Here is a 27,340-nt window from a genome sequence, read left to right as displayed (position 1 = left end):
TTTATCCATTCCTGAGTTGATGGGCATTTGGGTTATTTCCACAGTTTAGCTATTACAAATCATGCTGCTATAAACATGAGTGCACATATATCTCTGTGGTATGTTGCTTTCAGTTTTGGAAAAATACCCAAAAGGGAAATAGCTGGGTTGAATGGGACCTCTAATCCTACTTTACTGAGGAATAGCCAGACTGATTTCCACAGTGGTTGCACCAGTCTATACTCCCACCAACAGTGGAGAAGTGTTTGTTTCTCCCGAGTCTCTCCAGCATTTGCTATTTGCTGGGTTTCTTAATGATGGCCATTCTTTCTGGTATGAGACAGAGTCTCAGTGTTGTTTTAATTTGCATATCTCAAATGACTACATGATGTTGAATATTTTTTTCATGTATTGCCATTTTTATTTCTTTATCTGAGAAGTGTGTATTCATCTCAGATGCCCATTTTTGGATTGGGTTTTTGAATTTTAAGAGCCTGATTTTTAAAAAATTCTTTATATATTCTAGATAGAAGTCCTTTGTCTGAGGGACAGTTGGCTAAAATTTTTTCTCAATTTGTGGGTTTTCTTTTTACTTTGTTGTTGGTTTCTTTTGATGTGCAAAAAGTTTTTCAATAAGATGAGATCCCAGTTGTTGATTCTTTGAAGTATTTCCCATGTACTTTTTTTTTTGTTCACAAACTCTTTGTCTTCAAGATTTGTACCTGCTTTCGCTTCCAGTAGATTTACTGTTTCTGTTTTAATATTTAGATCTTTAATCCATTCTGACTTTAGTGCACATTGGTAGACATGGGTCTAGTTTTAGTCTTTGGCATGTGGAGAGTCAGCTTTTCCAGCACCATTTATTAAAAAAGGTTGTCTTTCATCCAGTAAACATGTTTGGCCTCTTTTTCAAACATAAAGTGGCTGAGTGTGTTTGTAGTTGTGGTTGCATCTTCTAGTCTCTTCCATTGATCCTCAGATCTGTTTTTGCCAATACCATGCTGATTTTGTCACAGTAGCTTTGTAGTATAATTTCAAGTCAGGGATTGTGATGCCTCCTGCCCTGCCTTTGTTGCCCAGGATTGGTTTTGCTATTCTAGGTCTCTTCTGGTTCCAGATGAGTTTTAGGAACGTTTTCTCTAGATCTGTCAGGTTTACTAGTGATATTTTGATCAGGATTGCATTGAATCTGTATAACAATTTTGGGAGTATGGCCATTTTCACAATGTTAATTCTTCCTATCCATGAGCAAGGAATATCTTTCCATTTTCTGAAATCCTCTTTGATCTATTTTTTTTAAGAGTACTGCAATTTTCACTGTATAGATCTTTTATTTCTTTTGTTAAATTGATTCCTATGTATTTCAGTTTTTTGAATGCTATTGTGAAAGGTATGGTTTCCCTAATTTGTCTGTCAGTGTGTTTATTGTTGTGTAGAGGAATGCTATTAATTCTTGAGTGTTGACTTTGTATCCAGCTATGCTACTGAATTTATTTATTAATTCTAGGAGTTTTTTTGTGCAATTTTTGGGGTCTTCCGTGTTATCTGTGAATAGTGATAATTTCACTTGTTCTTTTCCTATCCTTATTCCTTTTATTTCTCTCTCATGTCTAATTGCTCTGGCTAATGTTTTCAGAACTATGTTGAATAGGACTAGTGACAGTGGACATCCTTGTCTTGTTACTGATTTTAAGTGAAAGCTTTCAGGTGTTGTCCATTTAGTATGATTTGGCAATTGGTTAGTCACAGATGGCTTTTATCAGATTGAGGTGAAGTCCATCTATTCTGATTTTCTGTAGGGTTTTTATCATGAATGAGTGTTGGACTTTGTCAAAAGCTTTTTCTGTATCTATTGACATGATCATGTGGTTTTTGTCTTTGGCTCTGTTGATGTGGCGTATTACATTAATTGATTCATGTATACTGAGTAAAGATTTTCAAAGTAGGCACTGATAATCTTCTGAATTTCTATAAGGTCTATAGTGATTTTACCCTTTTAATTCCCTATGGCATGAATTTGAGTTTTTCCTTTTTTTGGATAAGGTTGGTTAGGGATTTATCAATTTCATTTATACTTTCAAAGAAGCAACTCTTTGATTCATTAATTGTTTGTAGTGTTTTCTTTGTCTCAATTGCATTTATTTCTGCCCTGATCTTTATAATTTCCTTCTTTCTTTGGGCTTTAGGTTTGATTTTTTGGTCTTTTTCTACAAGTTCAAGGTGCAGCATTAAGCTACTTATTTGTTCTTCTTCTGTTTTCCCGAGATGTAATTTCATCAGTATAAGTTTCCATCTGAGGACTGCCTTCATTGCATCCCGCAGATTCTGGTAAGGTGTATTTACACTTTTGTTTGATTGTAAATATTGTTTAGTTTCTTCTTTAATTTCATCTGTGACCCATTTGTTGTTCAGAAGGGTGTTATTCAATTTCCATGTGTTTATGGGGTTTTTGTGGTTACTTTTGTCATTAATTTCCAATTTCATTGCACTATGGTCAGATAATATGTGTGGGATAATTTCACTTCCTTTGCATTTACTTAAGCATGTTCTGTGGGCTAATATGTGATGTATTTTAGAGAACATCCCCTGTGCAGCTGAGAAGAATGCATATCCTGATGTTGTTGGGCAGATTACTCTGTAAAGGTCTACTAAGTCCATTTGTTCAAAAGGTGTAGTTTTATTTCTTCGCTGATTTTTTGTCTAGTTGATCTATCTCTTTGTGTCAATGGGGTGTTAGGGTCCCCCATTACAATTGTATTAGTAGTTATTTGGTTTTTCATGTCTGTTAAGATTTGTTTTATATTGTTGGGTGCTTCTGTATTTGGTGCATAGATATTTATGATTGTTATTGTTATATCGAAGTTTTCCCCTAACTAGTATATAATGACCTTCTTTATCTCATTTGGTCATTCTTGGTTTAAAGTTTACACTGTTTGCAAACAGAATAGCTACCCCTGCTTTTTTCTGCATTCCAGTTGCACAGAGTATTGTTTTCCATCCTTTGATTTTTAGTCTGTGAATTTCCTTTTGAGTTAAATGTGTTTCTTTTGTGTAGCATATTGTTGGATTTTGTTTCTTGATCAGCTCTGCCAGTCTGTTTCTTTTAATTGGTAAGTGGAGAACATTTACATTGATGGTTATAACTGATATGTATTATCTTTGCCATATTATTTTCCAGCTGTTGGTTCCTTACTTTTTCCCTGTGCTTAATTGCTTGCTTTGATTGGTGTTTTTTTCTCTGTTGTTTTTGGAACTGTGGTCATTTTTACTCTTTCTAGAATATCTTTCAGTATTCTTTGTAGTGTTGTTTTGGTGGTGCTGAATTTCTTCAGTTGTTCTTTGTCATGGAAGTGTCTTACTTGTCCATTATTTTTGAAAGGTAGTTTTGCAGGATACATCAGTCTGGGGTGGAAGTTTTGTTCTTTCAGGACTTGAAACACTTCACTCTAAGGTCTTCTTGACTTGATGATGTGTGTTGAGAAATCTGCTGTGATTCTGATGGGCTTTCCTTTATAGGTGATCTGTTTTTTTCTTCTAATTTATGTATACTTGGGTTTCTCATATAAGAGAAACCATGCAGTATTTAAACGTGTGGGTCTGATTTATTTTATTTAACATCATGGTTCCAAGGTGCATCTATTTTCCTATACATCACTCAAACTTATTCTTCTTTGTAGCAGTTAGTCCTCCATTGTTTATAAATACCACCTTTTCTTTATTCATTTATCTGCTGATGAACATGCAGGCTGCTTCCAAGATTCAGCTATTATGAATTGTGCTGCTAACATGGGTATACAGATTTCATCTTACTCCAGAAAAATGGCAATTATCATGAAATAAAATAACGTACTGGTGAGGCTTGGGGAAAAAGGAACCCTTCTAAACTATTGGTGGGAATATGAACTAGTTCACCACTATGGAAATCAATATGAAAATTCCTCAAAAATCTGACAGTAGAAATTACTTTGAACTCAGATATTCCCATTCTGCATATCTTCCCTTTAATGAATTGTTGATTCCTTTGTTGAATATTAGTTGACTATGTATGTGTGGTTTATCTCAGTATTCTGTTGATATGTGCCTCTATTTTTGTGCCTGTGTCATACTGTTTTAATTTCTATGGCATTGTGATATAATTTTGAGATCAGAAAGTGTGCTATCTCCGTTTTTTTTTTTCCTCTCATGATAGCTTTAGTTATTTGCAGCCTTTTGTAGTTTTATCTGAATTTTAGGATTATTTTTTTCTCTTCTGTGGAAAATGCCAGTGGTATTTTGATAGAGGTTGCATTGCATCTGGAGTTTGCTTTTGGGTACTATGGCTATTTTAACTATATCATTTCTACCAATCCATGAACATGGAATATCTCTCTGCTACTTAGTTTATTAATGTATAGTTTAAGTATGCAATGTTTTCATCTCCTTGGTTAAATTTATTCCTAATTATTTCATTCTTTTTGATGATGTTCTTGGAATTGTTTCCTTAATTTCTTTTTAGGACAGATCTTATTAGTGTAACAGATTTTTGGTGGAGTCTTTAGGGGGCTTTGTGTATATAGAATGATGCCATTTGCAAACATGGTTTTTCTCTCTCCTTTCCAACTTGGATGCCTTTTGTTACTTTTTCTTGAGTATTTTCTGTGGCTAGGGCATCAGTACTATGTTGAATAGAAGAGGCAAGGGTAGGCATTGTTCCCTTGTGTCTCATCTTAAAGGAAAAGCTTTCAGATTTTCATCATTAGGTATAACATTGGCTGCAGCTTGTTATATACAACCTTCATCACTTGAGACGCACTCATTCTGTATTCATTTGTTGAAGGGTTTTTATCATGAAAATATGTTGTATTTTGTCACACACTTTTACATGTCTACTGAGATGATCATATGATCTTTATCCTTTATTATGTTAATGTGTTGTAGCATTTATTGTTTTGCATATGTTGAGCCATTCATGTATTAGAATGATGGTTTGCTAGTTGATCAAGTTTATTTCTCTTTTAAGGTGCTATTGAATGTGGGTTATATTACTGAAGGTTTTTCTGTCTATATTTATCACAGATTTGTCCTATAATTTTTTTCTTGTGATGTCCCTGTTTGGCTTTGGCAGCAGGGTACTGCTATACTTGTAAAATAAGGTTAGAAGTGTTCTTTCTTCTTCCCTTTTTTGGAAGAGTTTAAGATGGATTGGTATTCACTCTTAAGTGTTTTGTAGAATTCATAAGTGGATCTATTGGATCCTTTGAACAAGTATTGTTGAAAGGATGTCCTTACTCACTATTGGTCTTATTATTGGTCTATTCAGATTTTTTATTTCTTCATGATTCAGTATTTGTACACAGTGTGTTTCTTGGAATTCTTTCATTTCTTCTTGAATCTCCCATTTATTTATTGCTCAAAGTAGTTTTTTAAAGATCCTTTGTATCTATGACCTTGGGATCCTTTGTATTTCTGTGATAACAGAAGTAATATTTCTTTCATTTCTGATTTTGAGTGCATTTTTTTCTTAATATAACTAAAAACTTTTTTATCTTTTCAAAAAACTAATTTTTTATTTTATGTAAAAAAACAAAATTTCATAACAAAATCACAGGAGAATAATAATAGTAAATACATTTCATATTGTTGCCTTTAACGTGGTTACTCAGAGTACAAGATATGGGCATGAAAAATTCTCCAAATGATAGTAGTACAAATCTTTCTTTTCAATGAACTAAGAGAAACTAGTAGTATAAGTAACTTGTATTTTTTCTTTCCCTTCTTTCCTTTCGCCTTTTCCTTACCCTACCTAGCTCCTCTTTCCTTTTAAACAGTTTCTTCCCATTTTACAGTATCTATTGTGTATTTTGTGTATTTTCCTTTTATACTCATTCAGTTTCTCACACCAGGGAGAAAATATACTGTTTACACATGTGAGTCTGATTTATTTCACTTATGAGTACAGTCTCAAGTGGCATCCATTTGCCAATAAAATTCTCAATTTACCCTTCTTCATGGCTGAGTAGTACTCCATTATATAACAAGGACCTCATCTTTTTCATCCATTACTCAGTTGATGGGCATGGGTTGTTTCCAAGATTTAGCTATTACAAATTTTGCTGCTATAAACATGGATGCACATATATTGCTGTGGTATGTTTTTAACTCTTTTGGGAAGATACACTGAAGGGGAATAGCTGGGTCAAATGAAACCTCTAATCCTAGTCCTTTGAGGAATCTCTGTACTGATTTCCACAGTGATTATACCAGTCTACCCTCCCACCAACAATGGAAAAGGCTTCCTTTTCCCTCACAGGTCTGCCAGCATTTGTTATTGGTTGATTTCTTGATAATAGCCATTCTTGCTGGAGAAAGATTGAACCTCAGCATTATTTTAAGTTGCGTCTCTTGAATGACCATTGATATTGAACATTTTCTTATATATTTATTTGCTGTTTGTATTTATTTGTCTGAGAAGTGCATATTGATCTCAAATGCCCGTTTTTGGATGGAGTTTTTTAATTTGGGGGCAGTGTGATTTTTTTCTCACTTTTTTATGTGTTCTTGATAGAAGCTCTTTGTCTGAGGGACAATTGGCTAAAATTTTTTGCCACTCTGTTGGTTGTCTTTTCACTCTGTTGGTGACTTCTTTTGATGTGCAAAAGATTTTTAGTAAGATGAGTTACTTTGTAGTATTTTCCATGCAAGCTGGGTTTTGTTCATAAAGTCTCTGCCTTTACCTATGTCTTCAAGATTTCTCCCTATTTTCTCGTCCAGTAGATTTACTGTTTCTATTTTAATATTTAGATTTTTCATCCATTTTGATTTTAGTTTACTGCATGGTGATAGACATGGGTGTAGTTTTAGTCCTCAGCATGTACAAAGCCAGCCTTCCCAGAACCATTTATCAAAGAGGCTGTCTTCCTTCCAGTAACTTTATTTGGTCCCTTGTCAGACTGGCTGTGCTTGTAGTTGTGTCTGCATCTTCTTCTTTTTTTTTTTTTAAAGTTAATTTATTTGAAAACTAAAAGAAGGAAAACACAGTAACAAACAGACATCCATTTACAAAATAGCATAAGAACACTACAAACAATACACAGTTACAGACAGGGTGGTAGGAAATTAACCATGGTTGTATTACTTACTGGTATCTTCAAAGTGGTTTCTCAGGAAAACAAATAGAGACATGCAAGATTGGTCAAACAAGTAATCATTAAGTGTTCCTTTCAGTAAAGCAATAGAAGACAGTAGTACACCTATGTTAGCTATCGTGTATATACATACATACATAATTTTCCCTTCTTCCCCTTGTCTTTTCCCATACCCCAGTTGCCCTTTACTTTTGAGCATTTTCCTTTTGTTTCTCAATGTCTGTCATACTTCCTAGTTTTTATTCACTCTTTCAGGTTCTTACACTAGTGAGACAATATGTTGCTTACACATGGAGGTCTGATTTATATCACTTATGAACGTGGTCTCCGGTTGTGACCATTTACCTATAAAAGTGTCAAGTTTATCTTTCTTTATAGCTGAGTAATTTTCCATTATAAAAAAGCATCACAATTTTTTTATCCAATCCTCAGTGGATGGACATGTGAGTTGCTCCCACAATTTAGCAATTACAAATTGTGCTGTTATGAACATGGGTGCACATATATTGCTGTGATATGATGTTTTCAGATCTTCTGGGAAAATACCCAGAAGGGGAATTGCTGGATTGAAACAGACCTCTAATCCTAGTCTTTTGGGGAATCTCCATATTGATTTCCACAGCGCTTTCACCAGTCTGCATTCCCACCAGCAGTGGAGAAGAGTTCCTATTTCTCCACGGCTTGCTGGCATTTGTTATTGGTTGATTTCTTAAGGGTGGCCATTCTTACTGGGGTGAGATGAAATCTCAATGTTTTAATTTGCGTTTCTTGAATGACTAATGATGTTGAACATTTTCACATGTATTTACTTGCCATTTGTATTTCTTTATCTGAGAAGTGTGTATTCATCTCAGCTGCCCATTTTTGAATTGGGTCTTTGAGTTTTCGGGAGCTGATGTTTTTTAATTCTTTATATGTTCTAGATAGAAGCCCTTTGTCTGAGGGACAATCAGCTAAAATTTTTGCCAAGTTTGTGGGTTTTCTTTTTACTCTGCTGGTGATTTCTTTAGCTGTGCAGAAACTTTTCAGTAGGATGAGATCCCAGTTATTGATTCTTTGAAGTATTTCATGGGCAGTTTGGTTTTTGTTCATGAACTCTCTGCCTACTCCTATGCCTTTCAGATTTTTACCCACTTTCTCTTCCAATAGATTTAGTGTTTTAGTTTTAATATTGAGATCTGTGATCCATTTTGATTTGAGTTTGGTGCATGGTGATAGACTTGGGTCTGTTTTCAGTCTTTGGCAGGTGGCAAGCCAATTTTTCCAGCACCATTTACTAAAGAGGCTGTTGTTCTTCCAGTGAGTTTGTTTGGCCCCTTTATCAAAGATTGGGTAGCTGAGTGTGTTTGTAGTTGTGGCTGTTTCTTCCAGTCTGTTCCTTTGATCCTCAGGTCTGTTTTTTAGCCAGTACTGGGTTGATTTTATGACAGTAGCTTTGTAGTATAATTTCAGGTCAGGGATTGTGATTCCACTTGACTTGTCCTTGTTGCCCAGGATTGCTTTTGCTATTCTGGGTCTCTTCTGGTTCTAGATGAATTTAAGGCATATTTTCTCGAGATCTGTGAGGTATACTAATGGTAGTTGAATGGGAATTACATTGAATCTGTACAGCAGTTTTGAGAGTATGGTCATTTTCACAATGTTGGTTCTTCCTATCCATGAGCAAAGGGTATCTTTCCATATTTATTGAAATCCTCTTTGATCTCTTTTTTCAGAGTCCTGTAGTTTTCATTGAATAGATCTTTTACTTCTTTTGTTAGATTGATTCCTAAATATTTCAATTTCTTGGATGCTATTGTGAAAGGTATGGTTTCCTTAATTTCTCTCTCAGTGTGTGTTTTGTTTGCATAGGAATGCTATTGATTTTTGGGTGTTGACTTTGTATCCAGCTACACTGCTGCATGTGTTGATTAATTCAGGGAGTCTTCTTGTGTAATTTTTGGGGTCTTCCATGTAAAATATCATGTCATCTGCAAACAGTGATAGTTTTACTTCTTCCTTTCCTATCCTTACTCTTTTTATTTTTCTCTCTTGTCTAATTGCTCTGGCTAATGGTTCCAGAAATATATTGAACAGGAGTGGTGACAATGGACATCCTTGTCTTGTTCCTGATTTTAAAGTGAAAGCTTTTAGTTTTTATCCATTTAGTATGCTGTTGGCTATTGAATTTTGATAGATAGCTTTGATCAGGTTGAGGTAAAGACCATCTATTCCTAGTTTCTGTAGAGTTTTTTTTATTATGAATGCATGTTGGACTTTGTCGAAAGCTTTCTCTGCATCTACTGAGATGATCATATGGTTTCTGCCCTTGGCTGTATTGATATGGTGTATAACATTAATTGATTTGCGAATATTGAACCATCCCTGCATTCCTGGAATGAGTCCGAGTTAGTCATGGTGTATGATTTTCCTGATGATTTGCTGCATTCTATTTGCTAGTGTTTTATTGAGTAACTTTGCATCTATATTCATTAGGGAGATTGGTCTGTAGTTCTCTTTCTTGGTTGGGTCTTTCTCTGGTTTTGGTGTCAGTATGATGCTTGCCTCCAGAAATGAGTTAGAGGGAATTGCTTCCTTTTCAATTTCATTGAAGAGTTTTAGGAGCATTGGTGTTAAATCTTCTCTGAATTTCTTGTGAAATTCTTCTGTGAATCCATCTGGGCCTGGGCTTTTCTTTGCTGGTAAGCTTTTAATCACATTTGCAATCTCATTAATTGATATTGGGTTGTTCAGGAATTTTATCTCTTCTTGACTCATCCTTGGTAATTCTTACATATCTAGGAATCTGTCCATTTTTTCTGAGTTTTCTATTCTCTGGGAGTAAAGATTTTCAAAGTACATATTAATGATCTTCTGAATTTCTGTAGAATCTGTAGTGATTTCATCCTTTTCATTCCTTATTGCATGAATTTGAGTTCTTTCCTTTCTTTTCTTGATAAGGTTGGCTAGGGGTTTATCAATTTTATTTCTTCTTTCAAAGAACCAACTCTTTGATTCATTTATTTTTCTGTAGGGTTTTCTTTTTCTCAATTGCATTAATTTCTGACCTAATCTTTATGGTCTTCTCCCTTCTTTGGGCTTTCGGCTTGACTTGTTCTTCTTTTTCTAAAAATTTGAGGTACAGCATTAGCCTATTTATATGTTCTTTTTCTGTTTTCCTTATGTATGAGTTCACTGCTATAGATTTCTGAGGACTGCTTTCATTTCATCCCACAGATTCCAGTAAGTTGTATTTACATTTTCATTTGTTTGTAGATATTTTTTATAAAAATTTCTTCTTTAATTTCTTCTGTGACCCATTGGTTGTTCAGGAGGTTGTTGTTTAATTTCCAAGTATTTACAGAGTTTTTGGAGTTCCTTTTGTCATTAATTTTCAATTTCATTGTACTGTGGTCCGATAATATGCATGGGATAATTTCAATTCTTTTGCATTTCGGTAGGTATACTCTATTGCTAGAATATGGTCTGTTTTAGAGAAAGTCCCATGTGCAGCTGAGAGAAGTGTGTATTCTGATGTTGTGGGGAGGAACACTGTGTATACCTCTACTAGGTCCATTTGTTCTCAGCTTTGGTTCAGATCTGTTATTGTGTTTGCTGAGTTTTTGTCCATTGACCTATCTCTTTGTGTCGAAGGGGTGTTGAGGTCCCCTTTTACAATAATTTATTAATTACATGGGTTTTCATGTCTGTTAAGATTTTTTTATAAAGTTTGATACTGCCATATTTGGTGCATATATTTTTATGATTGTTCTCATCCACTTGCAGTTTTCCCCTAAGAAATATATAGCGATCTTCTTTATCTCTTTTAATTGTTCTCGGTTTGAAGTTTATATCGTCTGCAAATAGAATAGCTACACCTTCATTTTTCTGGGTTCCTGTTGCATCAAGGATTGTTTTCCATCCTTTGACTTTCAGTGTGTGGATTTCCTTTTGAGTAAAATGTGTTTCCTGTATACAGCATAACACTGGATTTTATTTCTTAATCCAGTGTGCCAGCCTGTTTCTTTTGACTGGTGAATTGAGGCCATTTACATTTCTAGTTATAACCAATATGTGTTGACTTATCATTGTCATGTTATTTACTTGCTGTTGATTTTCCACTTTTCCTATTTCATTGTTTGCTCTTCTTGAAGATTCCTTTTTGTTGTTTTTCTTGAAATTGCGGTCATTTTTTTCTCTGTCTAGAATATCTTTTAGTACACTTTGCAATGATGGTTTGGCACTCATGAAGTTCTTCAGTTGTTCTTTGTCATGGAAATATTTTATTTCTCCATTGAATTTGAAGGATAGTTAGGCAGGGTGTGTCAGTCTTGGTTGGAAGCTGTTTTGTTTCAGGACCTGTAATACTTTACTCCAAGCTCTTCTCGATTGGATGGTTTGTGTTGGAAAGTCTGCTATGATTCTGATGTGCTTTCCTTTTAGGTAATCTGTTTCTTTTTTCTAGCAGCTTTTAATATTCTGTCCTTTTACTGGAGAACTGGGGTCTTGACTATTATATGTCCGGGTGTACTTTTATTTTCCTTATGGTTAGTTGGAGTTGTTTATGCCTCATTTACCTATATATCAGGTTCTGTTTCTATGCTTTGGAAATTTTCTGCTATTACTTATGCAGATATTCTTTTTATGTCAGGTGTGTTGCCTCGTGCTCTTTCATTGACTCCTATAAGTCGTACATTGTTCTTCTTTGCCTTGTCTTGCATCTCTTGAATTGATTTTTCCTGGGTCCTTTTGAATTTAAGAGATCCTTTCTTTCACCATTGCTAGCTGCTGTGCTGTCTTCAAAATCTGAAATTCTATCTTCGGTTTCATTCCAGTCGTTTTGGTAGCTTTCAGTGGAAGGTTTGATTTCCTGGATGTCTTTTGAATCTGGTTCATATATTCTAATTCATTTCTGTGTTTTTCATTTAATGTTTCCATCCATTGCATATGTTTGTTTATTTTTTTATATGTTTCTTATTTAGATGTGCTGAGGAGTTCTTTCATTTTTATTGTCATTTCATTTTTTGCCTGAGAGATTGTTTGTGATCTGTTCTCTTCTATGGCCTGATAGAGTTGTTTCTTTACTTCCATTGTAATCATTTCAGCAATTTCATGTGTGTGTTTACCCAGTTCTCCTATGTTGATGTCTGCTGGGCTTGTTCTGAGTGGGGTGGAGTTCTAAGATTGCATTTTAGTCTTTCATCTTGTCATGTTTGATACCAGATACAGAATGCTCAGTCTCCCTCTTCCCTGGCAGCTCAGCAAAAACCACTAGTGTCCCTAGTTTTTCTGGTGGTCGGGCTTACCCCTCAGTGTTCGCTGAGATGCACTGCTTCTGTGGGGTTTTCCGGCAGATGGTGAAGTACACCTAGTTCTTCCAAGTCTCAGATGTGGACTCTGATGTCATATGATGGCAGACCATCTGATCCAGCATCCCCTCACAGTTCAGGGCATGCGTATGACCCAGAATCAGGTAGCACTGGTGGGGCATTTCCGGACCAGTGGACCTGTGTCCCCAGGCAGTTCAGGGCACAGGCAAACCCAGACAAACTGCAGGGCCAGCGGTTTGTGGACCACCTGAATCTGTGTCTCCAGGTAGCTCAGGATGAACACAGGAACTAGATGTGGGCTGCAGTGGCAGTGATCACGGACTGCCTGTGTCTGTCACCTCCAGGAAGTCAGGGTGCAAGTAAAGCCCAGACTGAACCGCAGCGCCAGCAGCTCATGGAGAGCCTGCTCCATTTCCTGACTCGATGCTGGGCACATGCAGGGAGGGCCCACACGCGATCCCTGGTTAGAGCAGTTTGCAGGCCTTCTGAGTGAGGATCTACTGTCTGCACTGGGAGCGCAGAGGGTGGAGACTCAAACTGTAATGGTGGCGAGGTCATTGGTTGCCCACTCGGCCCCTAGGAAGTAGATGGGAAATACCTGGTTCTCTCAGTGGCTTTCAGCTGGGAACCATTATGTCAGCGGGTCATGGCCCACCTGCTTCTGCATCTCCAGTCAGTTCAGGGGTGCACAGGAGCCAGACGCCAGCTGCACCAACAGGAATCACAGACTACCTGTGTCTGTGACCTCCAGGAGGTTAGGGCGCAAGTTGTGTCTGCATCTTCTAATCTGTTCCACTGAACGTCAGGTGTGGGGTTTTTATTTTGCCAGTACCATGCTGATTTTATCACAGTAGCTTTTCAGTATAATTTCAAGTCATTGATTGTAATGTCCTCTGCTTTGCTTTTATTGCTGAGAATTGTTTTTGCTGTTCTAGGTCTCTTCTGCTTTCAAATTAATTTTAGGAGTGTTTTCTCTAGCCCTTTGAGATATGGTAATGGTATTTTGATTGGGATTGTATTACATCTGTATGACAGTTTTGCCAGTATTGCCATTTTCACTATATTGGTTCTTCCTATCCATGAGCAAGGGATATATGTTTCAATTTTCTGATATCTTTTTCTATTTCCTTTTTCAGAGTACCATAACTTTCAATGTACAGATCTTTTACTGCCTTTTCTTTTTTTTTTTTTTTTTTTGGTCTATTTTTTTGAGACAAGGTCTCACCATACAGTTCAGGCTGGCCTTGAGCTCACTTTGTAGCCCAGGCTGGTCTCAAACTCACAATGATCCTCCTGCCTCAGCCTCCCAAGTGCTGGGATTACAGGTATGTGCCACCACACCCAGCTTGTTAGATTGATTTCTAAGTATTTCAGGTTTGGATGCTATTGTGAAGGGTGTGGTTTCCCTTATTATTCTCTTGGTGAGTTTGTTGTTTGTGTACAAGAATGCTACTGATTTTTGAGTATTGATTTGGTACATTGTTTAATTTGGTTATTAAATCTAAAAGCCTTTTGGTGGAATTTTTGGGGTCTTCTATGTAGAGTATCATGTCATCTTCAAATCATAGCAATTTGAATTTTTCCTGTCTTACCCTTATTGCTTTTCTTTTTCTTTTCTGATTGCTCCAGCTAATGTTTCCAGAACTGTATTCAGTAGGAGTGGTGATAGTGTATTGTTTTCTTAGTCTCAGTTGCATGTAATTTTTGTTCTTTACATTTTCCACTCTAATAGGAGCTTTGGGTTTGATTTGTTCTTTTTTTAGAAGTTTGAGGTTGTTTATATGAGGTTGTTCTGTTTTCCTCATTGCTATAAATTTTCCTTGTGGGAGTGCTTTTATTGTGTCCCATAAGTTCTAGTATGTTGTATTGACATTATCATTTAATTATTGTTAGTGTTTAATTTCTTCTTTAATTTCCTCTGTGCCCCATTGGATGTTCAGGATGATGTTGTTTAATTTCCATATTTTTATGTAGTTTTTGTGAGTTTTTTTGCCATTGATTTCTGATTTCATTGTAATATGTTCTGATAATATACATGGGATGATTTCAATTCCTCTGCATTTACTTAGGCATGTTTTATGAGTTAATATGTGGTCTATTTTGTAGAATGTCCCATGTGCAGCTGAGAAGAATATGTATTCTGATGTGAGATGTGACACTCTGTAAACATCCACTGAGTCCATTTGGTTGTAGATTTGATTTAATTCTGATATTTTTTTGCTGATTTTTCTGTGTAGTTGATCTATCTAATTGTGAAAGTGAGATAATAATGTCTCCCATAACAATTCTGTTAATGCTTATTTTATTTTTCATATCTGTTAGTATTTGTTTTATGTAGTTGGGTGCACCAGTGTTTGGTGCAAATATATTTATGCTTGTTATCTCTTTTTCTTGCAGTTTTCCCTCAACAAGTATATAGTAACCTTGTCTCTTGATGAATCTTATCTTAAAGTTTCCATTGTCTGCAAATAGAATAGCCACCCCTGCTTTTTTTCTGGGTTCCTGTGGCATGATGTATTGTCTTTCATCCTTTGACTTTCAGTCTGTGAATTTCTTTTTCTGTTAAATGTGTTTCTTGAATGCAGCATATTGTTGGAGCTTGCTTCTTGAACTGTTCTGCCAGTCTCATTTCTTTTGATTGGTGAATTGAGACTCTTTACACTGATGGTTATAACTGATATGTATCAGATTTTTTTTTTCATGTTATTTTCCTGTTATTGGTTCCCTGTCTTGCCCCTCTATTTAATTGCTTGTCTTACCTCATGGCTTTCTTTTATGGATGTTCTTGTGCTTGTGGTCTTCATTTTCTCTTTCTTATATATCCTTCAGAGCATTCTGAAGAGTTGATTTGATCATCATGAATTTCTTCAGTTCTTTGTTATAGAAATATCTTATTTGTGCATTGATTTTGAAAGATAGTTTTGCAGGATACGTCAGCCTGGGTTGGAGGTTGTTTTCTTTTAGGGCTTGAAATACTTCATTCCAAGCTATGCTTGATTTGAGGGTTTGTGTTGAGAAGTCTGCTGTAATCCTGATGGCCTTTCCTTTATAGGTAATTTTTTTTTCTCTAGTCACTTTTAATATTCTATTCTTATACTGAATTTCTGGAATCTTAATTATGATATACCTTGTTGTAGATATATTTTGGTCAAGGCTATTTGGAGTTGTATATGCTTCATTTATTTGTATGTCAAATTTTTTATCCATGTTTGGGAAGTTTTCATGTTTACTCACATGAAAGTATTATAAAATCATGCAAGATAGTTGAGAAAAGAAAGAAAGTAGATTAATATAAAAAACAAAAAGAAAGGTACGAAATCTAAGTTGTGAAAAAAAGAGAAAAGAAAAAATCAGCAAGAAAAAACAAAAAATAACCACAAAAAGCAACAAGACAAAACAAAACAAAATAACAACAGAAACCCCCAACTGGAAAGATAAAGGAAAACCAATCAGACAAACAGAGAAAAGTAAAAGTAGTAAAATTCCTCTGATGTCTGTATCTCTGTGGTAGGTTCAAGTTCAACCCAAGGACTGTATTGTGTACTCCAGCCAACTTTGCAGTGGGATTGCTGCTGAGTATGTGGCTAATCTTGGCCTCTGTGTGGGAGTGCTTGGACTGACTTCTGTTCCTGGAGTTCTCCTAGAGCCCTTTGAAAAGAATGGTGCTCCACCCACCCACTTCTATTCCATGTGTCTGTGTGCTGAAACAGTGCTAGTTCACCTAACTTATCAACTGCTGGCTTATATTCTCACTGTTGCTTCTGACTTTTCAACTGCACTGGTCCCATCTGCCCATTGTATGTGTCCCTGCTGAGACCTGCCTGGTTGATGCTCCCACCTGGGCCAGAGTGTGTGCCCCCACCACCTAGACCTTGCTGGGTCAAACTAATTCTTTGGCTGATTTTATCTATTGTTTTTCTCATCTCTTCCATTTTCTTCTATTGCAGTCTTTGTTATTTGTTTCCATCAGTTCATTTTGGGCTAGATTTGTTTTCTTTTGCTACTTTTTGAAATATAAAGTCAGTATTTTTGAGATTTTTTTTTTTTGTTTTTTGTTTTTTTTTGTTTTTTTTCCAGTACCAGAAATGGAACCCATGACCTTGTACTTGTCAGGCAGGTGCTGTGCCACTGAGCTAAATCCCCAGCCCCCTAATTTATTTTTTCCTTAGTGTAGTCATTGATTGCTACAAGCATCCCTTTTAGAATTATTTTTGCTGAATCCTGTAAGGTTTTTGTATGCTTCCATTTTTGTCTCATCATATATTGTGATTTCCTTTTTTCTTTCATCTTTGACTCATTGATTGTTAAGGAGTATATCATTTAATTTCCACATATTTGTGAATTTTCCATTTTTATTCCTGTTATTGATTTGTAATTACATATCATTGTGGTTAGAAAAGGTACTGCATAATATTTTCAGTTTTCTTAAATTTGTTAATACTCATTTTGCAGCCTAACATTTGATCTGTCCTTGAGAATGTCTTATGCACACCTGAGTAGAATGTACATTTCTGCTATTGGATAGAGCATTTTGTATATGTCTGTTAGGTCTATTTGCTCTAGATGCAGTTCAGGTTCAGTGAGTTATTTTTTGTCTATTTCCTCCTTCAGATCGGATAATATTGATTATTTAGGTGATCTTATAGTTGATACATTTATATTTGCAACTATTATATCTTTTTGAACTGACCCCCTTATGATTATATAATGTCCTGTCATTTGTTACAATTTTTGACTGAAAGTATGTTTTGTCTTATATACCAATTCTACTGGTTTCTATTTGCATAGAATTTTTCCCCATGTCTTCACTTCCACCCTATGTGTGTCTTTAAAGTAGATGTGGACATCTTATAAAGGGCTGTTCTAGCTCCACTTGAAACATATAGTTGGGTCTTTTTTTTCCAAAAATCCATTCACCTGCTCTGAATATTTTGATTTCAGAATTTAGTTCATTCACATTTAATCTTTGCTAGATAATAACTTTAAAATGCTAGATAATAACTTTAAAAATTATTTTCTGTTTTTTGTTCCCATTTTTTCTTGCTTTCTTTTGTGCTTTGATGATTTTTCTGTGTTGTTACTAGATTTCTTTCTCTTTTGAGTATTTACTGTAGGTTTTTGTCTTTTGGTTCTTTTGAGTCTTACATAAAACAGTGCAATTTCGATTGATATCACCTTCAATAACATGCACGAACTACATTTTTACCCCTCCCCCAACTTAAGTTTTTGGTATCACTATTTACTTCTTTAATATCATATGTATCCATTAGTATATCATAGTAGTTAGTTATTTTTAATATCTATATTATTCAATAAACTTTATATTACAGTTAAGAATGATTCCTATACTACTACTACTAGAATATTAGAGTATTCTGTATTTGACTATATATTTACCTTTACCAGTTAATTTTATACTTTTGTATTTTTTCATGTTACTAATTATCATACTTTCATTTTAATTTGTAGAATTCTTTTTAGGTTTTCTTACAAAGTAGGTATACTGGTAGTAAATTCAGCTTTTGTCTGGAAAACATTGTTATCTCTTTTTCATTTCTGAAGGACAGGTTTGCTAGGTATACTCTTTGGCAGTTTTTTTTTCCTTCAACACTTTCAATGTATCATTTGTTTTAGTTACTCTTCTCACTGGGACAAAAAAAATCAACACCCACAATTTAAAAAAGGAAAGGTTATTTTGGGTCACAGATTTTAGAGGATTCAGTCCACAGTCAGCTGCCTCTGGAGTAGAAAGGGCATGGTGGAAGGGCCTGGGCAGAGGATAGTTGCTCATACCATGTATTCCAGGAAGCAGAGAGTAAAGGGAGGAGCCATGGACAAGCCCTTTCTGGGTCACTCCCTCAGTTTCATACCTCCTACCAGTTACAAACCTCCTTCCAGTTACACACCTCCCACCAGGCCCCAATTCGAATAGCCCATTCAGCTCTGTATAGCACCCCCATGATCTAGTGACCTTCCAAAAATCCCACCTCTGAACACATGAGCCTTTTGGGAGGTGTTCAAGATCTAAACCTTAACATCATTCTACTCTTTCCTAACCTGGAATGTTTTTGATGAGAGATCTACTAATACTATAGTAGAGTTTTGTCTGTATGTGGAAGGCTCCTTTCTCTTACTGCTTTAGAATTTTTCTGATTGCTTTTTACTTTTGACAATTTGACTATGTGTTTAGGAGAAGTCCTCTTTGGGATGAATGTGTATGAGGCTTTTGTAGATCCTTGAGGCTCATGTATCTGAATGTGCATATTTCTCTCAAGATTTGCAAAGTTTTTAGCTGTCATTTCTTTAAAATAGAATTATCTACTTGCTTTCTTCTCCTGAAACTTGATTGAGATTTTTGAGTATGTGGGCTTATAGTTTTCGTCTAATTTGGATGATTTTTGTCTATTAAGTCTTCCACTTTTTAAATTTTTTTGTTGTCTTTTTCAGGGGGCTCCCATTTTATAACTATTAGGCCTCTTGTAGTTGTTCCATAGCTTGCTGATGTTCTTTTTCATTTTAAAAATCTTTTCCCTATCTTTGCTATTTCTTTTTCAGGTTTTACTTTAAACCTTGTTAGGTGGTCCTAGAGTAGTGTTAATTCAGGGCTACTTCTCATTATTATTGGGGTAAACCCTTCTGTACTCTACCTAGAACCCTGTGAGCTATCAGGTTTTCTACTCTGGGTGCTATGAAGAGGGCTGTTCTAGCTCCACTTGAAGCTTCCTGATGTCACTCTAATGTTCTCTGGACTTCTGCCTCAGTTTGTTCACATGAATGCAGTGGGTGGTGCGCTCCTGAATGCCTGAAGAGTACCCTTAGCAATTCTCTGGAATTCTCACTCTGGGCAGCTTTGCTGTGTCTCGAATTGTGCCCTGAGTTCCAATCCTTTCTGCTGTCTTTAGAGTCCCAGCTCTGTTTCCCTCATGCAGGGAGACTGCTAGGGTTGGCCTCTGTCTTCCATTCTGTGCCATGGTCTGCAAGTATTTTCTAGGCATTCATCTTGAGCAGTTTCATTCCCAAACCCTCTTTTCTCTGGGATCACTGTATTTTGTTGCATGATGTTCACTGTTCTTAGAACATTTATTTCGTGTATTTTCTTTATTTTTTTCCACCAGCAGGAGAAATATGGTTACTGTTTCCCTACTTTGGCTGGAAGTAGAAGTTTTCAACCTGACTTTTTGAAGAAAATGCTATTTGAGGTTTTTAGGAAGGGATTTTAAAGTACCCAAACACTAGTAGCAACTGACAACTTTTACTACATTTGGCTGGTAAGGGCATGGTGCAGGAAGCATCTTAAGAGGAAATGTAAGATACCTTCAGATTAGGATAATTGTCAATAAAGGAGCTACTCAGAAGATGAGGGCAACCTACATGCCTGGGACTAATAACAGTACAATTGTTATATCCCTGGGCTTAAACTGTAGTAGAAGAATAGTGGTCAACTGTGAATAACTTGACCACAGCACCAGTAGTATCTTTTAGATTCCTGATTATACTTCTGGGTATGGTGGAGCCGTTCACTGAGATAGGAAGAAAGAGGAAATAGTATGTTTGGGAGAAGTAGGTTTCATGTGTGAAGGGAAATTCTGATATTTCCTTCCCAGACTCTTACTTGGGGGCTCCTTTAGTATCTGAATCATTTAAAATTATCTAGGACATTCTTACTAACATGGATGATTCAGTGAAGTAGAGTTTATATACCAAATGCATGCACAGTAGTGTTTGTATGGGCTGATTCAGAGAGAATTGGAAAGAAGAGGTAGAAATATTTCAGGCTAAATTTAGTACCAGTTCCTTGGCCATGTAGATTTGAGGCTTCGCTATGCTGAAATGTGTTGCAAACTATACTGAGACCTGAGTTGTTTCGATTCTGCTAACTGGCCATGGAGAGAGAATAAGCAAAGAGTCAGTTAATGATTAGATGTGGGGATGAAGATCAAGATGAAAACAGTCCGTAAAATCAAGAATGATTTAAACAGATCAAACTTAGTCTAGTTTACCAAATTCTAGGATTGTAGAATTATGTGGAAACAGGTGTAAAAATAGGATGTTGGAATTTTTAAAGATTGCTCTCTGACATGGATGAAAGCACATAGGATTAAAATCTTTCATTGTTGTTTACTGGCTCTGTGATCTCGGACAGGTAACCTACCTGCTCAGAACCTTAGTTTCCTACGTAATAAACTGTAGACCCTCCAATTGTAGGCAGTAGTGAGGCCATATGCTAAGTCACTTGCATCAACTGCCTGCCATAGAGTAAATGTTCAAAGAAAATTTATTGATTTAAGATGAAGGCTGGCTCAAAATATAAGTAAGTTTAAGAAACATTTGGGTTCACATAAATGTACATGATAAAAGACAAAGAACACTACTTTCTAGTGAACTCCTAGGAGAAGAATACTGTACTTGAAGAGGATTACTTCAAAACCACCCTTTGGCAACAGTTTTTGAAGATGCCTACCCCTCTTCCTTTTCCCCATCCAGAACTCATCCTTCTTGGTGTTAGTGTGTGACATTGGGCTGGAGGGGCCACTATTGAATCCAGCAGATCTCCAGCAAAGTAGAGGGATAGGGAAGGTCTACTGTGTGATTGTCTTGTATACTGGCCCAGCACACCTTATCTCCACAGCGACATGTGGGAACACATGTGGCTGAAGATATTCTAGTTAAATATGTTAAATTCTCTTTGGCCCTTTCCTCTCTCTCTCTAGATATAGATACAGATATAAAGAGTTAAATATGTTATGTATATGTATGTATGTTATGTGTATGTATATATAGATAGATCTATACATAGATAGATTACATTATCTATGTAGATAGATAGATACATTATCTATGTATAGATCTATCTATATATATGAGAATATATATATGTATATGAGAGAGGCTATGGTATGGAGGAACAGTTACAGGAAGTTAACATAGACAGCAGTGAGGAAGGAGCCTCTATAACAGGTCATGAGAATCACTGTAAAACATTTGAGGACTAAAAGGGCTGTTTGAACGATCCTGTGGAAGAAAAATTAGTACAAGAAGCAATGCAAAGCATGGTCCAACTAAACACAAGGACTTTCTTCTTAATGCTGCTTATTGTGAAAATTCAGCAGCACAAGAAAGGAAGTTAAATGCCCTCCAAGCCCCCACTGCGTTTCATTGCAGTAAGCAGGCTTTTGTGTATTTTTTCCTGAAGCCCTGTAGGTTAGGGCTTTGTATAATACCTTCGTCATCCACCAGGGTCACTCCAGAGCTGCTGGTGCTGGACTGGAGCCTGGGAATTAGCGTTCTCACCTATTGCCTGTAATACCGATGCTGTTCTTCTGAGACTATATGTTGACAACCATTGAGGCTCTTTATAAAACATACACAAATGAGGTCATTCTGAGGTCATTCTACCTAAGAACTTGCTTTTTTAGTTAATGATATATAATTTGCTTTTTTCTTTGGCTTTCTCTTATTTTGACAGCCAGTAATACATACATTTTAGAAGCCCTTTCATAATATAACATTTTATTTGTTTCTAAAGGTTTTGTGAGTACACTCTTACATTTGTAAAAGAATGTAATAGTGAACATTTTTGTATACATTTTTGGTGAACCAAAACATAAATTCTTAGAAGTAATGTATTGAGTGAATGATAGATTTTAAACATTGACAGATATTACCAAGTTCTTCCGAAAAAGATTGAATGAGTTACTCTCCCATGAAATATATATTTCTTATCTAAAGTATTACCAAAGTTTCCATTTTTACTAATATATAAAGTATAAAATTATAACTTACTATTATATTGATGTACTTTTCCACATTTTTTGTGAGGCTAAAGATTCATATGTATTGTATTTCTCTGTGAATGAGTAGATTGTATTTTTTGCGTTATAGGAAGAGAGAACTACATGGATCAAAGCATCAAATCTTCATTTGAAGGGTGCTGGTAGTTTTGAAGGGTAGAAATGTAAGGGGATGATGTTGGGGAGGAAAGTAGGCGGCCAGAGTGAAGAGGCAGGCAGGAGCCAGAGTGTAGAGGTCCTTCAATAGAGTTTCAGCTTTGGGGAAGAAACATTGGTGGGCTTTAAGCTTGTACTTTACCCCATAATAATTATGACAGAAATTTGAATAGAGGGCTTTCTACTCGAAAGCTAATGTTAAGTTTTCAAGTAACTCATTCTTCAGGCTTTTCACCTGGACCCTGAAACCCACCTGGCTGTGTTTTGTAACAGTTAAACAAAAAAAATAGCCAAAGAGCTCAGCCAACCTCTGGCTTGGCATTGTCTCTCAGGAGGGAGTTTTGCAGTATTTCATAGAGAATGGATCTTGTGGCTTTGCCTGACACTGCCCTAAGCCCTTTGTGGCATTTGCTGACATCTGACAGCAGTCATTCAGGTTGGTGGTTCTTTTGTTTAATTTGAGTGGCTTTCTGGGAAAAACTGCATTTTCACCAATATGCTAATCATAATGTCATTGCTTTGAAGATCTAGTTAGCTCTGACCAGAAAATCATCTCGTGATCAATTATGTTTGCAAATCAGCAGTATCCTCTTGGAGAGGAAAGTGATGAGGGCAGAAACTACATGTATCTTTTAATTATTCAGAACTTAGAAAAAGGTCACAAAATTACATTTCAAAGTGAAGGGTCTTTTTAAGAATAAATCACTAAATTTGCATATATTTTTTCCTGTTAAAGGTGTAACTTTGTACTGGGTATATCTGGGATTAAAATGAAATAACTTTGCATTTAGAATCAAGACATCAACTTTGTGTGTGCTCTTTGTGCCTCTTCTAATATTTTTCTGCTTTAAGATACAAATGTGAGAGACCATCAAATGTAAACTTGCGCATTTAGTGAACTCAGGGTGTCATTTGGGAGGATCTGTGGATACTCATGTGGGTGGATGCCTTCTCTGTCTTCTTTTGCCTTCTGTCCTATGGAGGTGGGACCCTCAGCATGGAGGGAGACTGCTTGATGAGGGAGCATGGTGTGCTAGTGACAAGCACAGAGAATGCTGCTCACAATGCTTCTAGAACTCTGGGAGAGGAGAGTCTTTAAGGTCTTTTTATTCTAGAAGACATTTAACTTTTTATATTTGAATAATCTCTTTCTCCACAACCTGTTTGTTCCCTGTATTACAGTAATGAAAACAGTGAAGTGGCCCCTGCATTAGCCAGCTGACTTCTCTGTATTCTGTGAGGAAAGGCAGAGAGTTAGGACGAGACGTTTGGTCTCTGAACTGTCGATGGCCAGGGTTCTGGTGGCAGCATGAAGCTGCTTCATGATTTTGCTAGGTGCTTTAGCTTTTGCTTGAAGTATAAAATCTAAAAATAATATGAGGCACCTCCACTTGCTTTTCAAAATTTAGATGTTTACATGTATCTTTGTTTAGGTGTTGTAACAAAATGCCATAAACGTGCTTTATAACTGAAACCTATTTCTCATAGTTCTGGAGGTTGAGGTGGCCAGCGTCAAGGCGCTGGCAGACTTGAAGTGTGGTGTGGGTTGTCTTCTGGGTTGTAGACCTTCAGCTTCTCCCTGGAAGGGGTGAAGGTTTGGTCTCTCCTGGGCTTCTCTTATAAGGGTGCTAATCCCATTCAGGAAGGCTCTGTCCTCATGATGTAATTACCTCCCAAAGCCCTCACCTTCTTAAGGACATAAACATTCAGACCTTAGGAACACTTGTTGTCAACTCTTTAAAATCAGAGATCATGTCTTTTCCAGCCTCTTTTTTCCTACTGTCCTAGCATAGAGAAACCACTGAATATTGTTTAGTGGAAATTGACCTTTTGGATATCATGAAAACATCTAGGGATACATAATACATGTTAGAAGGTCACTCAGTCAGGAGGTCATTTTGTGTTGGGAACAGAGGCGAGCAGTTGGCTATAGTGTCTTTGGTGATCTGTACTGTTTACATCTGTTTTTACACTGTGCCTTCCAGTGACACCAGTTCCTTCTATTTATAAGGAAATTCCCTCCTTTAAAGTCTCTTTATGCTCATTTCCTTTAATCTTCTGTATAGCCCTTTGAAGTAGTTACATAGAATCAAGAATCTCATTTTGTACCTGGGAAAGAGATATCAGTGAAGGAACTTGCCCAAGTTCGTCAGTGGTAGATATCAATGGAACGCGAATCCAGGTTTTCTGAATCTTCGGCCAGTACAATGATGTACATTCCTCACTCCCTTGCCTCCCTGTGGAAATGGAGGGTTTATGTTTCAGTAGTATGGGAGAGTTACTTTCCATTCTCCCAAATTCAGCGGCTGTTTCTTCATCACCATTGGCTCCTAAATTGAGTCTCCTACATAGTGAGCCTGCTTTGTGTGTGTGTTTGGTTGATGTAGAAGTGGCTAAGACAGATAAAGCGCTTTTCCTCCGCCATCAAAACATAGCCCTGCACCTTTTTGGTAGAATGTCTGCCCTTCTTGTTGGAACTGCTTTTGAGAGGCCCTAGGTACAGAGACAATGTGTGCAGTGGTGTTTTCTTATGTTGTATGTTGACCTGGGTTTCTTTCATCAGACAGCTGGCTTGAGGAACCTGCATGCATATGTAAACCCCTGTATTCAGGGTTGTGAAGTTTGTCTAGTCACATGGAGCGAACTCTCCAGGTGTGAGTACATAACTCTTAGGTATTTGTTGGTATGTATATTTTGGTTTTTGTTTGATATTTAGATTTTGATCTGGATCTCTCAGAAGTGACATTTTCATTATATGTTCTTTCTCTGCATTCCATTGACATCTACAACTGACGAACTTTCTCTGTATTACAGACTTTTTTTGGGCAGAAAGAATCTGGGAGACACATTTATTGTCCAAGGGAGATGTTTACATTACTTGCCTTTCTCTCCCCTTCCCATCTCCCACACTGACCTCAAATCAGTGTTTTTTTTTCTTACTCTCTGAATAATGACATCTTCCACTTACAGCCAGTTCACTTTCCTTGTCCCCTTCCTTCTCTCTGTCTCTCCACTGCATTTCCTTTCTTTTTTGCCTCTTTGCCTTCTCCTCATATTCTTTGACTTTCCTCTTCTTTGTTGTTGTGCTGGCAATGAACCCAGGACCTTCCCACTGACCTATATCTTTAGCCCAGGTTTTATTTTTTGAGACAGGGTCTTACTAAGGTGCCCAGGATGATCTTGAACGGTTTCTTTTTTTTTTTTTTTTTTTTGAGGCAGGGTCTCACTAAGCAGTTCAGGCTGGTCTTGAGCTCACTTTGTAGCCCAGGCTAGTCTTGAACTCACAGTGATCCTCCTGCCTCAGCCTTCTGAGTGCTGGGATTACAGGCATGCGCCACCACACCCGGCTTGACCTTGAACTTTTGATCATCTTGCCTTGGCTTGCCAAGTAGCTGGGATTATAGGCATATGCTGTAGCCCCAGGCTGACCTTGCTTTTGATCTGTAGCAGGCCTGGTCCTTGGTAGAGGTGAGTACTGGGTGTCAGGAGGTTGCCAACATAAGGGTTAGGTTGAACTCAGTAGCTCTCAGGAGATAGTTTCATTGCTTATTTCCTTCTTTACCTCTGATGCCACAAAGTGGTGGCTGGTTAGCCCAGAATTGACTGGAAATACACTCATACTGCCTTGCCTAGTCTATGCCAGGCCACAGCTATGCCTGTCTGGGTGAAAGACATCCTGTGTGTTGCTCCAAACTCTACAACTTGGCATCCCAGGAAGTGCCACTGGCAACCAGACAACTTTTAAAACTATCTCCTCTGAGCCATAAGACTGAAAAAGAACTGAGAAAGGAACCTTAAGAAATAAAGACTTTTATTTTAAGAAGGAAAGAACATGTTAGCAAGTTGTACTTTTTCTCCCATGTATATTGCTGCTAGAGCCAATAAAGAACCCGTTATTGCCAAATTAGTTTTTTCTTCCGCATTCTATATTTCCTCACCACCTTAGAGTAAGAGATTTATTTAAAGTAAAGTATAATAATGGGGAAATTATTTAATCCTTTCTATCAGGGAGACTGACATAGACAGGCTTACTTATTGCTTACCTTTGTCTTCCCACTCTTGCCAACCCTGATTGCAGTATAACCAAATAATAAATACTATGAGGCCTGAGTCCATGAGATCCTAACAGAGTCTAAAGTTCAAAGAGGCTACTGCATGTTTTCCCTGATCCAGGGGACACTATTTCTGTAGGCACTATCACCAGTCAAGTCAATCCTGGGGAGAAGTGGCTCCATATGAAATAGAATTGAAGATAAAGGTAAGCCCATAATCCTCTCCCCTTTGGAGGGTTGTAGTCTTGTGAAATGATCTGATGGAGACTAAGTTATTCAGGAGGAAGCATGAACAGTCCAATCTCCAAATGGTAGATTTATAATTACCTCCTTCTTATGATTGGTTAAATAGTTTTGCAGAGAACAGCCTCAATTTCCTTGTTTTCTTTCCCTTCTCACATGGTATTTTAGCAGTTGGCAGTTTGTTGAAGAATCAGCAGTGAAATCTGTGGTTTCCTGTGGCACATTTCTAATAATATTTATACAAGCCCTTATTTAATGAATTGTATAAATATTTATCATACAGAACAGTCTTTTGATCATAAATAGGGACAAAAAGTCAGTGCAGCCCTTGCTGGGGCTCAGAGGCAGGCCATTTAGGTCCTTTGAGACATTTTCTGGGCTGAGATGTTAGGTATACCTCAGGACTTGTGTTGGGTGCAGCTTGAATTTCACTCCATTATTTTTCTTTTTCTTGTCTGTCCACAGCCCATGTCCTTATTTCTCTGCCTGACCACCTTCTCCATATCCTCAAGAGCTGTTTTTCTCTTAGAGTATTCATCTTTGCTGAAAAAGAATGAAATGTAGCCAAAGTTCCAACACTCATCATTCATAAAGCAGGCTTTGGAGTCCCACAGACTTAGCTTGGAATCTCAGTGCTTTGCCTGTGTGTAATGTAACTTTAACCAGCTTTATCTCTGAGAACTTTA

General features: G+C 36.8%; 1 protein-coding gene across 10 annotated transcripts in view; it reads left to right on the top strand.

The window, feature by feature from the left end:
* Fggy (FGGY carbohydrate kinase domain containing) overlaps positions 1-27,340 on the top strand; it is a 495,194-nt gene that overhangs the window by 4,221 nt on the left and 463,633 nt on the right. The window contains exon 1 of one of the 10 annotated variants that reach the window (XM_005398479.2): positions 26,508-26,617. The exons of the other annotated variants lie outside the window; for them this stretch is intronic. The gene's annotated coding sequence lies outside the window, so the exon portion shown is untranslated. Of the gene's footprint in view, positions 1-26,507; positions 26,618-27,340 lie in introns of those variants that run through there. 10 annotated transcript variants of the gene reach the window in all.

The sequence above is a fragment of the Chinchilla lanigera genome, unplaced genomic scaffold, assembly GCF_000276665.1.
Source record: "Chinchilla lanigera isolate Chin_1 unplaced genomic scaffold, ChiLan1.0 scaffold00063, whole genome shotgun sequence".
NCBI lineage: Eukaryota > Metazoa > Chordata > Mammalia > Rodentia > Chinchillidae > Chinchilla > Chinchilla lanigera.
This window is presented reverse-complemented; position numbering and strand designations above follow the sequence as displayed.